We start from the raw sequence: 15,777 nt of genomic DNA on the forward strand, positions 1-15,777 counted from the left end.
ACCTCCCACCAACCTGCACTCACCCGAACCCTCCATTTACGGATTGTTTTCCATACTCCCCTCCCCCACCTGAACCTACTCTATTTCCCAACATCTTTACACCATTCACATTCAGCGCCACCAATCACCACTCCTCCGAGCCACAAAATCCATGGGATTTCTCAAAAGAGCCCCACCAGCCAATACCTGCACTAAACTTATGTTCAGGTGTTCCTTAAGTACTCAATTCTGAGCACCCAAAACATGATTATCAATTAACAGGAAAGTCCTAAGCCCTTAAAAAGGCTGCACCAGCTATCTATACTCTGGACAGTCAGATTATTTAATTCTTGGAAGCTGGCATGGTTGGGAGCATCTCGCAGCAATTGCGATATTGGAGTCATGATAGAAATATGGTGAGGCAGGGACAGAACTAGAAACTCACTGTTCCAGAGTACAGATAAAACAGATATGATAGAAACATAGAAAACAGGTGCAGGAGTAGGCAATTCAGCCCTTCGAGCCTGCACCGCCATTCAGAATGATCATAGCTGATCATCCAGCTCAGAAGCCTGTACCTGCTTTCACTCCGTACCCCCGATCCCTTTAGTCACAAGGGCCATATCTAACTCTCTCTTAAATATAGCCAATGAACTGGCCTCAACTGTATTCTGTGGCAGAGAATTCCACAGATTCACCACTCTCTGTGTGAAGACGTTTTTCCTCATCTTGGTCCTGAAAGACCTCCCCTTTATCCTTAAACTGTGACCCCTCGTTCTGGACTTCCCCAACATCAGGAACAATCTTCCTGCATTTGGAATTGATACTATCCCTAACTTCCCTTGTCAGCCACGGGTGCACTACCTTCCTTGGTTTATTCGTTTGCCAAACTGGGATGAACAATTGTTGTAGTTCATTCATGCGTTCTTTAAATGCTTGCCATTGCATATCCACCGTCAACTGTTCAAGTATCATTTGCCAGTTTATCTTAGCTAATTCACGTCTCATACCTTCAAAGTTACCCTTCTTTAAGTTCAGAACCTTTGTTTCTGAATTAGCTATGTCACTCTCCATCTTAATGAAGAATTCCAACATATTATGGTCACTCTCACCCAAAGGGCCTTGCACGACAAGATTGCTAATTAACCCTTCCTCATTGCTCAATACCTAATCTAGAATGGACTGCTCTCTAGTTGGTTCCTCGACATGTTGGTTCAGAAAACCATATCGCATACATTTCAAGAAATCCTCTTCCTCAGCACCCTTACCAATTTGGTTCACCCCAATCTACATGTAGATTTAAGTCACCCATTATAACTGCTATTCCTTTATTGCACACATTTCTAATTTCCTGTTTAGTACCATCCCCAACCTCACTACTACTGTTAGGTGGCCTGTACACAACTCCCACCAGTGTTTTCTGCCCCTTTAGTGTTATGCAGCTCTACCCATATCGACTCCACATCCTCCAGGCTAATATCCTTCCTTTCTATTGCGTTAATCTCCTCTCTAACCAGCAATGCTACCCCAACTCCTTTTCTTTCCTGTCTATCCCTCCTGAATATTGAATATCCCTGGATGTTGAGCTCCCATCCTTGGTCACCCTGGAGCCATGTCTCTGTGATCCCAACTATATCATATTCATTAATAACTATCTGCACATTCAATTCATCCACCTTGTTACGAATGCTCCTTGCATTGACACACAAAGCCTTCAGGCTTGTTTTTACAGCACTCTTAGCCCTTACACAATTATGTTGAAAAGTGACCCTTTTTGATTTTTGCCCTGGATTTGCCTGCCTGCCACTTTTACTTTTCACCTTACTACTTTTTGCTTCTATCCTCAATTTACACCCCTCTGTCTCTCTGCATTTGTTCCCATCCCCTTGCCACATTAGCTTAAATCCTCCTGAACAACAGTAGCAAACGCTCCCCCTAGGACATTGGTTCCCGTCCAGCCCAGGTGCAGACCGTCCTGTTGGAGTTCATCATTATGGAGGTAGAGGTGAAAGAAGAGGGGCAGTTGTGTTTTGGATCAGGGTGAAGTCAGTATTTAAATAGAATATTCCTGAAGGATGGTCTGGTGAGACTATGGGTAGAAATTAGTAATATAAAGGATGTGAGCATGATCATTTTGATGGGATTGTGTTGTAATCTCCCAGTAATCAGCAGGAATTAAAGGAACAAATATGTTGGGAATGAGAGAACTGATGGAACAACAGGGTTGCAATAGTAGGTGATTTCAGTGTTCCTCATATTGACTGGGACTGCCATAATATTTGGACAGGACAGAAATTGCTAAATGTTGCCAGAAAGTTTTCAGAAACAGTTTGCAGATGAGGGGTCTAGAGTGGATCTCCTATTGGGAAATGAAAGTAGGCGAGTGACAGAAGTGACAGTGAGGGATCACATCGGGTTCAGTGACCATAAGACTATTAGTTTTAATATAATTATGGAGAAATTTAGAAATGATCCACAAATTAAAGTCCATAATCTGAGAGGACATGTGCTTAAAGTGAAGGGAATAAGTTTCAGGGAGATAGGTAATGGAAGTTTTTTTTTAACAAGGAAGATGGCAGGTACCTGTAACAAGCTTTCCATAGTTGTGGAAACAGAAATGAAAGTGGTGTTTAAGAGAATGTTAAATACACAGAGTATATGTGCATGTGGAGGGGTATGGATCATGTACAGACAGAAGAATGTTAGTTCAATTTGGCATCATGTTTGTCACAGACATCGTGGGCTGAAGGACCCGTGTTCCTCTGCTGTACTGTTCGATAGACAGCAAATGTCGATGGCTTTTTGATTGACACCTGCTTGCAGGAAAAGGGACATCCGACAAATGAGATGGCACTGCTGAAGTGAGGGGCAGGATGGTAGGATTAGGGAACCTCGGTTGTTGAGAATCTGATCAGGAAAGGGCATGATAGGTATAGACAGCAGGGATTATGAATCCCATGAAGAGTATAACAGATAGAAGAGTACACGTTGGGGAAATCAGGAGGACAAAATGACATTGGATAGTTCTGATAGATGAAGGGAAAGGTGAAGCCGAAGAGAGTCAGCAAGTAAAGTAAGAGCAAAAGAGTGCAGGGTAGTGTAGCAGTTAATGCAATCACTTTACATGTGTGATGATCGATCGGGCTTCCATTCCCAACGTTGTCTGTGAGGAGTTTTGTATGTTCTCCTTATTACCATGTGGATTAACTGCAATCAGCTGTTTGTTGCTAGATTGTGCCAACAATCACCTGTTTGTGTTAGATTGTGCCAATTAACTTTCCTGAGCCTTTCCTGCATTTGTATCTGAACTCTGTCTGCCTGAATATCGACTCTGCCTGTTTTCCTTATTCTGGTTTTTGGATTTCTCTGGATGTTTTGATCTCTGCCTGAACTTTGACACCAACGTTGTTTGCACCTCGGGATTTGTTACTCAATTAATATCACTGTGTGCACTGTACTGGGTCTGCAATTGGATCCCTGCTCCAGCGCTCTGACAGATCATACATCAAGATGCTCTTTATCAAATACAGTTGAGCATTTAATGCCATCATCCCCTCAAAACTAATCAGTAAACTCCAAAACCTGGGCCTCAATACCCCCTTGTGCAACTGGACCCTGGATGTCCTCACGTGCAGAACCCAGTCAGTTCAGATTTTTAAAAACATCTACACGATCTCCATCGGCATAGGAGCACCAGAGGGATGAGTGCTCAGTCCCTGGTCTTCTTGCTTTACACCTATGACTGTCTGGCCAAGTACAGCTCCAACACCATATATAAGTTTGCTGATGACACCACTGTTGGGGATGATAAATCAGCATACATTCATTGAGATTGAACGTGTAATAACAACCTCGCACCCAATGTCAATAAGACCTAGGAACTGGTTGTAGACTTCAGGAGAGAGAAATTGGAGGTCAATGAGTTAATACTCATTGGAAGGTCTGAGTTAGAGAGGGTCAGTAACTTTAAATTCCTGGGAGTCACTATCTCAGAGGACCTGTCCTGGACCCATCATGTAAATATATTTGCAGAGAAAGCCCAACAGCGCCTCACCTTCCTGAGGAGTCTGCAGAGATTTAGCATGTCATCAAAAACCTTGGCAAACTTCTATAGATGTGTGGTGGAAAGTGTACTGACTGGCTGATTACAGCCTGGTATGGGAACACCAATGCCTTTGAGCATAAAATCCTACAAAAGGCAGCAGATTCAGCCAGTATATCACGGGCAAAATCCTCCCAACCATTCAGCACATCTACATGAAATGTGGCCATAGAAAAGCAGTGTTCATCATCAAAAGATCCTCACCACCCAGGCCATGCAGCTTTCTCGCTGCTGCCATCAGGCAGGAGGTACAAGTGCCCCAGGACTCATACAATCAGGTTCAAGAACAGTTACTGCCCGTCAACCATTAGGCTCTTGAACAAAAGGGGATAACTACACTCATTCAATTTCAGGTGTTCCCACAACCACCTTAAGGACCCTTTAGCTTGTTATTAGTGACTGTTCTATAGATTTCCTAAGTATCCCTGCAGGAAAAAAGAATCTCAAGATTGTATGTGGTGATGTGTATGTATCCCGATAATAAATACTCTAAACTTTAATAAAGGCATTTTGAACTTTCTCCCCACTTCCAAAGATGCATGAGTTAGGGTTCGAAGTTGTGAGCATGCTATGTTAGTGCCGGAAGTGGGGCGACATTTGTGGGCTACCCCAGCAGTTCTCTGATGCAAGTAACACATTTAACTGTATGGTTTAGTGTTTTGATGTATACCAGACAAATAATGAGAGCTAATCTTTAATAAGTGAGAGACATGTCCCTTAAAGATCAGTGTGGTCATCCACATGTGGAGGCTCAGGGGATGGAAGAGATTTTAAATTAATACTACTTGTTTGTATTTACTCTGGCGAATATGATGAAAGCTAATGATTTAAGGGAATGAATCATCATGTCTTTGCACATATTGACATTACAAAACAGGGAGTACTGGAAACTTTAAGATACATTAAGGACAATAAATCACCAATGTCTGATCAAGTTTATCCTTGGATGCTATGGAGAAGCAAGAAAAGTGTTCGTATGTGTCCTAAAAAAGATATTTATATAATCTTATGGCCAGATGAGCCAGCTAGTGGCGTAGTGGCATCAGCGCTGGACTTCAAGGCGAGAGGTCCCGATTTCAAGTCCAGCCAGCCCCCCTGCACGCTTTCCATCCGTTCTGGGTTGAGCGTTGAGCAAGCAACTTGACCTCATTTTAAAAAACGCTCAAGACACGCTGTATGATATGCAATCACCAAAAAAGATCGGTGCAAAAAGCCTCACTCACAACACGCTGGAGGAACTCAGCAGCTCAGGCTGCATCCGTGGAAACGATCAGTCAACGTTTCGGGCTGGAACCCTTCGTCAGGACTGAAGAGGGAGGGGGCAGAGGCCCTATAAAGAAAGTGGGGGGAGGGTGGGAAGGAGAAGGCTGGTAGGTTCCAGGTGAAAAACCAGAAGGGGGAAAGATAAAGGGGTGGGGGAGGGGAGGCAGGGATGTGATAGGCAGGAAAGGTGAAGAAGGAATAGGGGAAAACACAATGGGTAGTAGAAGGAGGCGGAACCATGAGGGAGCTGATAGGCAGCTGGGGGAGGGAGCAGGGTGACATAGGGGTAGGGTAAGTGAGCAGGAGGGAATTACTGGAAGTTGGAGAATTCTATGTTCATACCAAGGGGCTGGAGACTACCTAGACAGTATATGAGGTGCTGCTCCTCCAACTTGAGTTTAGCCTCATCATGGCAGTAGAAGAGGCTATGTATGGACATATCTGAATGGGACTGGGAAGCAGAATTGAAGTGGGTGGCTACTGGGAGATCCTGTTTGCTTTGGCGGACGGAGTGGAGGTGCTCGACGAAGCTGTCCCCCAATCTGCGTCGGGTTTCACCGATGTAGAGGAGGCTGCATCAGGAGCACCGGATGCAATAGATGACCCCAACAGACTCACAAGTGAAGTGTTGCCTCACCTGGAAGGACTGTTTGGGGTCCTGAGTGGTGACAAGAGAGGAGGTGTAGGGACAGGTGTAGCACTTGCGCTTACAGGGATAAGTGCCAGGTGGGAGATCCGTGGGGAGAGACATGTGGACCAGGGAGTCACGGATGGACCGATCTCTGCAGCAAGTGGAGAGGGGTGGAGAGGGAAAGATGTGCTTAGTGGTGGGGTCCTGTTGAAGGTGGCGGAAGTTGCGGAAGGGAATGTGCTGGATCCGGAGGCTGGTGGGGTGGTAGGTGAGGACAAGGAGAACTCTGTCCCTGTTGTGGTGGCGGGAGGATGGGGTGAGAGCCGAAGTGCGGGAAATGGAGGAGATGCGGGTGAGGGCATCATTGATGACAGCAGAAGGGAAACCACGATCCTTAAAGAAAGAGGTCATTTGAGATGTCCTGGAATGGAAAACCTCATCCTCAGAGCAGATGCAGCAGACACGGAGGAACTGGGAATAGGCAATGGCATTTTTGCATGTGGCAGGGTGGGAAGAGGTATAGTTGAGGTAGTTATGAGTGCAAAAAGCTTGTCATGACGGTGTCCCGATGACTTCACCAGGAGTTAAGGGAGTGTGTGTGTGTGTGTGTGTGTGTGTGTGTGTGTGTGTGTGTGTTCGTTTTCTCTCTCTCTCTCTCTCTCTCTATGGCCAGACGAATAGAGGGTGGATAATGGTGTGAATTAAGGGTGTAAGAGCATAGAACATGGAGCAGAATTAGGCCACTCAGCTCATTGAGTCTGCACTGCCATTTTGTTATAGCTGATTCATTGCTCTCTCAACTCCATTCTCCCCAAAACCTTTCATGGCCTCACTTATAAAGAATCTATTAACTTCCATTTCAAATATACCCAATGACCTGGCAACCAATCCCACAGACTCATTACTCTGTGAATAAAGAAATTCCTCCTCCCCTTTCTAAAGGGATGTCCCTTTATTCTGGAGCTGTTCCATCTAGTCTTAAGACTCCCCCACTAAAGGAAACATACTCTCCACATAATTTTTTTCTGAGCTTTTCATCATTCAATAGCTTTCAAGGAGATTCCCTGTCATTCTACTGAATTCCAGTGAGTACAGGTGCACAGCCACCAAACATTTTTCATATGGTTAACCTTTCAATCCTCGAACCTGTAACGTATTGTGTGAGTATTCGTAGCATCAGAGTGCGTATGGCGTCAGGACGTGGAATAAGGGTTAAAAAAAAATGGAAGTCTGGTGAATAAACTTTGGTTGTTCAATCTACAAGGTGTCCAAGTCACATCAATATTACTTGGTGTCAGAAGAAAATGCGGAAAATAAAAAGGAAGAGAAGAGAAGATGTCACAGTTACAGCCAGTGTCAAGTTTAAGCCTACAAGGTGATCTTGCTGAAAACTGGAAAATATGGATGCAGAAGTTTGAGCCGTTTTGCACCACTAGCAGCCTAGCTGAAAAGACAGAGAAAGTGCAATGTGCTACGTTTCTGCACGTAGCGGGAGAAGAGGCAATAAAGGTTTGCAACACGTTTGTCTTCCAAGATGATGAGCAAGAAAAAACTGAAGTGTTGAAAATAAAGTTTCAAGATTACTGCGAATCGAGAAAAAACTTACCGTTCATCCGATACCGGTTTTTCACGAGGGCTCAAGGACCAACAGAGACCATAGACGCCTACGTAACAGGTTTAAAGAGCAAGGCAAAAGACTGTGAGTTCGGACAACTGCATGATTCTTTAATACGTGACAGGATTGTATGCGGCATACGAGATGATCAAGTGAGAGGCAGGCTATTGAGGGAGGCAGATCTTACATTAGAAAAGGCGATTGATATTTGCCGTGCCAGTGAGATCACGTCAAGTCAGGTCAAAGTGCTCAATGAAGAGACTGAAGTGCACAAAATAAAAACTGTGAAAACTAACAAGAGTAGGACAAAGCCAGCTCCACAGGATGATCAAAGGGAAGTTAATTGCAACAGATGTGGTTATAAACATGGATACAGAAAATGTCCAGTCTTTGGTCAGACATGCAAGTTATGCCAGAAAAGAAATCACTTTGCAAAGATGTGCAAATCGAAGGAGCAAGCAAGGAAAATGCATGCTGTGGAACAGAGTGAGGGCAACAGTGACGTTCATTGGCACAGTTGAAGTGGAACAGGAGGTATGCATCAAGAATATTGACAATGCAGAGATGGAGGATGAAGATGATTGGACCCAAGATCTGATAATAAACAGGAGGAAAGTGACATTTAAGCTTGACACTGGGGCAAAGTGCAATGTAATGTCAATTCAACTCACTGGACATCAGAGGAAGACTGGAAAAATCCACCTGTAAGCTTGTTGCATATTTCGGCCACAAGACAGTGTCACTGGGCAAAAAAGCACTCACCTGTGTATACAAAGGTCAAAAATACAAGATCGAGTTTGAAATAGTACAGCAACATGTTCCAGCAATACTGGGCAAAGCAACATGCACAAAGCTAGGCCTGGTGAAGCGAATCTATGGTGTTGAAAAAGAAAATGACATTCTCAAAGACTTTGATGACTTGTTTTCTGGATTAGGATGTTTACCAGGGAAACACCATATCAAGATTGATCCAACTATTGCACCAGTCGTGCATGCACCGAGAAAGATTCCAGTAGCTCTCAGGGATCAAGTAGTGGAGGAACTACACAGAATGGAACAGATGGGAGTCATAACAAGACAAATAGAACCAACCGACTGGGTGAATAGTATGGTGACAGTAGTCACAGAAAAAAAGATGAGAATTTGCATGGATCCACGAGATCTCAACCAAGCCATCAAAAGAGGGCACTATCCGCTGCTCACGGTTGAAGAGGTTGTCTCCCGCATGCCTAATGCAAAATACTTTTCAGTATTAGACGCAAATCAAGGCTTCTGGCAGATCAAGCTGGATGAAGAAAGTTCTAAATTGTGCATTTTTAACACGCCCATAGGGAGATATCGTTTCCTGCGTCTACCCTTTGGGATTTCTTCTACATCAGAGGTATTCCAGAGATCCATGGCACAAATGATTGAAGGCCTGGACGGGGTGGTCAGCATCATTGATGATTTGCTGATATGGGGTGATACAATTGAGGAACTGAGGAAGCTCCTGGAGAGAGCATGTAAGTACAACCTAAAACTGAACAAAAGTAAATGTAAGATCAGAACTACAGAGATCAAATACATAGGTCATGTGCTTAGTGCTGATGGGCTAAAACCAGATGATGAAAAGGTCAGAGCTGTGGTACAGCTACCACCACCCAAAGACAAGCAAGAACTATTGAGGTTCATGGACATGATACAGTATCTTGCCAAATTCATTCCCAACTTATCAGAGGTCAGTGCTCCACTCCGAAAGCTACTAGAGAGCAACACTGAATGGCATTGGGAAGACAAACAAAAGAAAAGTTTTGACACATTGAAGCAGTTGGTTACCAATGCACCAGTACTCAAGTTCTATGATGTCAATAAACCAGTGACGATGTCTGTGGATGCCAGTTCAGAAGGAATAGGAGCTGTTATACTGCAGGATGGGAGGCCTGTGGCGTATGGATCACGAGCACTTACGGACTGCCAACGCCGATATGCTCAAATCGAGAAGGAATTACTCGCCATAGTTTATGGGTGTGAGAAGTTCCACCAATATGTATATGGCAAAGAAATCCAGGTTGAAAGTGATCACAAACCACTTGAGAGCATCTTCAAAAACCGCTCCACCAAGCTCCTATGAGGCTGCAAAGGATGCTTCTCAGGCTACAGAGGTACACTCTCACAGTTGCCCATAAGCCAGGAAAAGAACTGTACATCGCTGATGCTTTGAGCTGTGCTTACCTCAAAGAGTAAAAGGAAGAGTTGCTAGGAAGAGAGCTGGAGGTCAACTGGGTTACACCTCAGCTACCCATCTCTGAGAAGAAGTTGAACATGTTCAGGAAAGCAACTGCAGATGATCCTGAAATGCAAATGCTAAGAGAAATTACAATGAATGGATGGCCAACAGAAAAGAAAAGATGTTCCAAAGGAAATGCAGAAATACTGGACATTTAAAGAGGAAATCAGCTATGCATCAGGACTAATGTTCAAAACGGCAAAACTCATCGTACCAAACCAAATGAGACAGGAAATGCTCAACAGAATTCATGAGTCACACCTGGGGATAGTGAAATGTAAAGAAAGAGCAAGAGACATTCTCTATTGGCCAGGCATGTCAACTCAGATAGAAGACATTGTGTCTCAGTGTGCTGTCTGTAATGAAAACAAAAACAGCAATCCAAGAGAGCCTCTGCTTCCCCACCCACTACCAGGAAGACCATGGGAGAAGATTGGCACAGATCTCTTTCACTACAATGGTACAGAATATCTGCTTTGTGTGGACTGCTATTCAAAATACCCGGAGATCACCAAGTTAAGTGACACGTCCAGTCGAGGTGTCATTACCGCAATGAAGTCGACATTCGCAAGACACGGGATTCCAGATATTGTTGTTAGTGACAATGGTCCACAATATGCCAGTGGTGAGTTCAGTGGGTTCTCAGAAAGCTGGGAATTTCAGCATATTACTTCTAGTCCAGGGCACGCTCAGTCTCATGGACAAGCAGAGAGAACTGTACAAACTGTCAAGAACATGGTCAAGAAGGCACATAGCAGCAACGGTGACCCTCTGCTTGAATACCGCAACACACCGATTGAGGGTGTGGGGTTCTCTCCTGTGCAGCTGTTGATGGGATGTTGTCTGAAGTCCAAACTGCCAACATCCACAACTCTACTGACTCCTGAAGGTAATGCTCAAGTACATGACAAGCAAAAGTACAAGCAAATAAAGCAAAAGAGCTACTATGACAGACATACAATACAGTTGCCAGATCTACATACAGGTGAAAATGTTATAATACAGAGAGGAGACACTTGGCAACCAGCTGTGGTTGTGAACATACATCAGCAACCAAGATCCTTCATAGTTCGCATTCCGGATGGAAGAGTCTACAGGAGGAACAGGAAGCATCTACTGAAGACAGGCGAGAGCAAGTTTCCACGTACAGGTGCACAGGACATTTCCACAGATACAGACATGGAAACAAACGACACCAAGAATGATGCAGACCCCAAAAACACAGAGGTCACTCGAGAGACTGACACAGATGAAGGTCAAGCACAGTCACAGTTGTATCACACACGGTCTGGGAGACAAGTCAAACTTCCAGCTAGATACGGAGACTAGACATACAGTTTGAGCCAAAGTCACACATGTCATAAGTTCCAAGGTGTGAAATAAAAGGTTTATTAGTCTATGTTAGTAAAAGAAAATACACTGCTTTTGGTATTGTAAAATACAATGCAGAATACAGTACAAGGTAAGATCTTTTTTAGTTTATGTCATAGTTGTTGCACTGTAAGAAGGGCATACCTAGAGGCATTGTTTTGGTAATTCACAGTGTTGTAAAAAAAATCTTGAGAAGGGGGATGTAATGTATTGTGTGAGTATTCGTAGCATCAGAGTGCGTATGAAGTCAGGACGTGGAATAAGGGTTTAAAAAAATGGAAGTCTGGTGAATAAACGTTGGTTGTTCAATCTACAAGGTGTCCGAGTCACATCAATATTACAGAACCATTCTCGTAAATACCCTTGGTGATTCCACACTTGGAATACTGCACACAGTTCTATTCTCCCAGCTACAGAAAAGACGAGAGAGGACGACCAGGACTGGAGAGCTTGAGTGATAACGGAAAGCCGGATACGCTGCGACTGCGTTAAACGAGTGCGCTCCGACCAAGGGGAGAAAACGGCGCAGGCGTAAATGAAGAAAGTTCCCGAATTTGCGCATGCGCTCAGCGGACAAACGGCTCGCCGGAACGACAGCAGGTAGAAGCAGGGCTGCGGGTTGGGGATCTATCAGTACTGGTGTCGGCACCGCGGCTAAAGGAAAACTTTAGTGAGTTCCGGAAATATAGTGGCCTCACAAGTTCGGGACGGTCTGGGTCCTTTCCCTCTCTGTCAGCCCCACCTCCCTATTCGGGCTCCACTGAGATTTCTGCTGATCTGCAATAGGGTTGGCGCCATTACTGCTGCGCATGCGTATTACTAGAAGCGGGACGGATAGATGGGTATCTTATTCGTGGGGATTTCTGGGTAAAGAGGCTGTCATGGGTGACATTTTACCACTTTCTGCACCAGTCCGTAGGGTGTGTTTGGAGGCGCAGGCGGAGGGAATATGAGTGGATGGGTCTCCCAAACACTGCCGAGCTCCAGCGACCGAATTCCATGGATTAGGGACTCGCAACAAAAATATCGTTCTGATTTAATCTCCAATGAAGAATCTTGCCTTCCAGTCACTGAAAATATCATTTAGTGCTGTATGGAGAAATAGAACAAAATCCTTCCATCAGCTTTAGAACAAAGAAGTGCACTGCACAGGAACAGGCCACTCTGCCCACATTATCATGCCGAACCAGCTAGAAAGCAGATCAGAGTCACCCAATGCCTCTGTTTCTACCATCATTCTAGGCAGTGCATTCCAGGCATCCATGTCTCTGAGCGAAAAAAACTTAACCTCCCACCACCCCCCCTTAACATATCCCTTCTCACCATCAATGCATGCCCTCTGGTATTTGACAATTCAACCCTGGGAAACACATACCCTCTGTCCAGTCTATCTATGCCTCTCATAATCTTATAAACATGTATCAAATCTCCCCTCAGCCTCCAACGCTCCAGAGAAACCAACCCAAGTTTATGCAGCCTCTTGTGATAGCACGTGTGTTCTCAATCAGGCAGCGTCCTGGTGAACTACTTCTGCACCCTCTCCAAAGCCTCAACATCCTTCCTAAAGTTGGGTGATCAGAACTGTACTTCAGATGTGGCCAAACCAAAGTTTTATAAAGTTGCAACATAACGTTCTGACTCTAGAACTCAATGCCTCAGCTAATAAAAACAAGCATTCCATAAGCCTTCTTAACCACCTTGTCAACCTGTGAAGCCACTTTCAAGGAGCTATTTACTTCGAACTCAAGATCTCTGTGCTCGGGAAGACTATCAAGGGTCTTGTCCCTAACAGTGCACTGTATCCTTATACTTGCCTATCGAGGTGAAACGCCATCTGCCATTTCTCAGCCCATATCTGCAACTGATTTACATTGTACGGTGTTGTTTGCCAGTCTTCTACACTATCCACAACTCCATTAATCTTGGTGTCATCTGCAAATTTACTAACCCACTCATCTCTCGTTTCATCCGGGTCATTCATAAACATTACGAACAGCAGAAATCCCAGCACAGATCCCTGTGGAACACCACTAATTACAGACCTCCAACTCAAATAAATCACTTCCACCATTACCCTCTTGTCTTCTATGTGCAAACCTGTTCTGAATCTAAACAGCCAACTTGCTACACATCCCATGCACTTTAATCTTCTGGATTAGCCTCCGATGAGGGGCTTTGTCAAACGCCTTACTAAAATCCATGTAGACAACATCCACTGCCCTACTACCCTCATTAATCCACTGTCCTTCTACAATCATTAATCGCTCTCGTCACCTTGTCAAAAAATGCAATCAAACTGGTAATCCTTGGTTTGCCGTGCTCAAAGCCATTCTGGTTCTCCCTAATTAGGCCATGTATTTCCAAATGCTTATATATCTTATCCTTAAGAATTTTCTGCAGCAATTTCCCTACAACTGACATGAGACTCACTGGTCTATAGTTCCCAGAATTTTCCCTTGTTCCCTTCTTAAGTACAGGTACAACATTATCCACTCTCCAGTCTCCAGGACCTCACCTGTTGTTAGAGAGAACACAAAAATACTGGTCAAGGGCCACCATTAGTAAACTGGGGTAAATCCCATCAGGCCCTGGGGATTAATCCACCTTAATACCCCTCAGAAGGCCCAAATCTTCCTCTTCCTTAACCTCTAAAACTCCAAATACAGGTTGAAGATGGGCAGAAATGGCCCATTCTGATACTGACAGAAAAACAAGCAGAATTTGATGGTCAGTCCAGATGAGTGATCTGTGCCCAGTTAGAGGAGGAAGAGGTGTTCCTTCAACGTTGGTTGAATTTCGCTGTTACAGTGTGATGTCAGAGCTCACCATAAAGACTCAGATTATCACATCTAAAATGCTGTCCCTCACACATTGATGTCTTTTATAAATCTTACAGGGTTAGAAATGGCGAAGAATTTGTGAATGGGAATCGCAAACTCGAGCACCTCAGGTTTGCTGTCTCTGTGCACATTTTTAGGAGTGACCAGATATTTCCTCTGTAACACCAATATATTTATTGTTGATCCTTGGAGATGAGGAATTATCTCATTCCAGCTGGGAATTTGCTTTGTGACTGAGGTGAAGTTTTCTGTTGTGACTCAGTGAATCCACTAGAACTGACGTGCAGAGAACACTCGGTCTTCAACTGCATTGATTGCACAAGGGAGTCACTACGTCAGGCATCTGACAATGAATTGCTAGAGAATTGACAGTAGGGAGATATCATTCTTGTTCTGTCATGTGGAAGGGATTCACTCAGTTATCTGACCAACTGGCTCACTGTTCAGTTCACCTTGGGAAGAGGCTATTCACCTCGGAATGTGGGAAGGAATCCATTCAGTCATCTGACCTATTGACACACTAATCAGTTCACACTGGGAAGATGCCGTTTACTTGCTCAGACTGTGGGAAGGGATTTCCACGGTCATCTCAACTGAAGCTACATCAACGAGTTCACACTAGTAAGAAACCATTCACCTGCTCAGACTGTGGGAAAGGATTCAAATCATCATATCAGCTGAAGGTACATGAGCGAGTTCACACTGGGGAGAGGCCGTTTACCTGCTCAGACTGTGGAAAGGGATTCACTTTCTCATCCAACTTATATAGACATCAGCGAGTTCACACTGGGGAGAAACCATTCACCTGCTCAGACTGTGGGAAGCGATTCACTCGTGCATCTCACCTGCAGACACATCAGTTAGTTCACACTGGGGAGAAACCATTCACCTGCTCAGACTGTGGGAAGGGATTCACTCAGTCATCTGATCTTCTCAGACACCAGTCAGTTCACACTGGGGAGTGGTTGTTCACCTGCTCAAATTGTGGGAAAGGATTCAGCCGCTTATCTGCACTGAAAATACATCAGCAAGTTCACACTACGGAGAAGCCATTCACCTGCTCAGACTGTGGTAAGGGATTCATTCAAAGATCCCACCTGCAGGTACACTTGCGAGTTCACACTGGCGAGAGGCCGTTCTCCTGCTCAGACTGTGGGAAGCGATTCATTTGGTCATCTCACCTGTCCAGACACCAGCGAGTTCACTCTGGAGAGAGGCCATTCACGTGTTCCGTGTGTGGGAAAGGGTTTGCTCGGTCATCCCACCTACAGAGACACCAGTCAATTCACAGTGTGAACAAACCATTCACCTGCTCAGATTGTGGAAAGGGATTTTATCAGTCATCAGACCTATTGACACACCAGTCAGTTCACACGGGAGAGTGGTTGTTCACCTGCTCAGATTGTGGGAAAGGATGCATCTCATCATCTCAACTGAAAGTACATCAGCGAGTTCACACTGGGGAGAAGCCGTTCACCTGCTCAGACTGTGGGAAACGATTCACTCAGTTATCCAACCTACAGATACACCAGCGAGCTCACACTGGAGAAAAACCATTCATCTGCTCAGAATGTGGTAAGCGATTCGCTCAAACATCCCACCTGCAAGTACACTTGCGAGTTCACACTGGCGAGAGGCCGTTCTCCTGCTCTGAATGTAGGAAGCGATTTAGTCGGTTATCCGAACTTAAGAGACACTACCGAGTTCACA

General features: G+C 44.7%; 1 pseudogene; it reads left to right on the forward strand.

Annotated features, from left to right (window-relative positions):
• The window catches only part of LOC140210813 (uncharacterized), an 80,317-nt pseudogene that overhangs the window by 29,907 nt on the left and 34,633 nt on the right, over positions 1-15,777 (forward strand).

Source organism: Mobula birostris, chromosome 2 (assembly GCF_030028105.1).
Source record: "Mobula birostris isolate sMobBir1 chromosome 2, sMobBir1.hap1, whole genome shotgun sequence".
NCBI lineage: Eukaryota > Metazoa > Chordata > Chondrichthyes > Myliobatiformes > Myliobatidae > Mobula > Mobula birostris.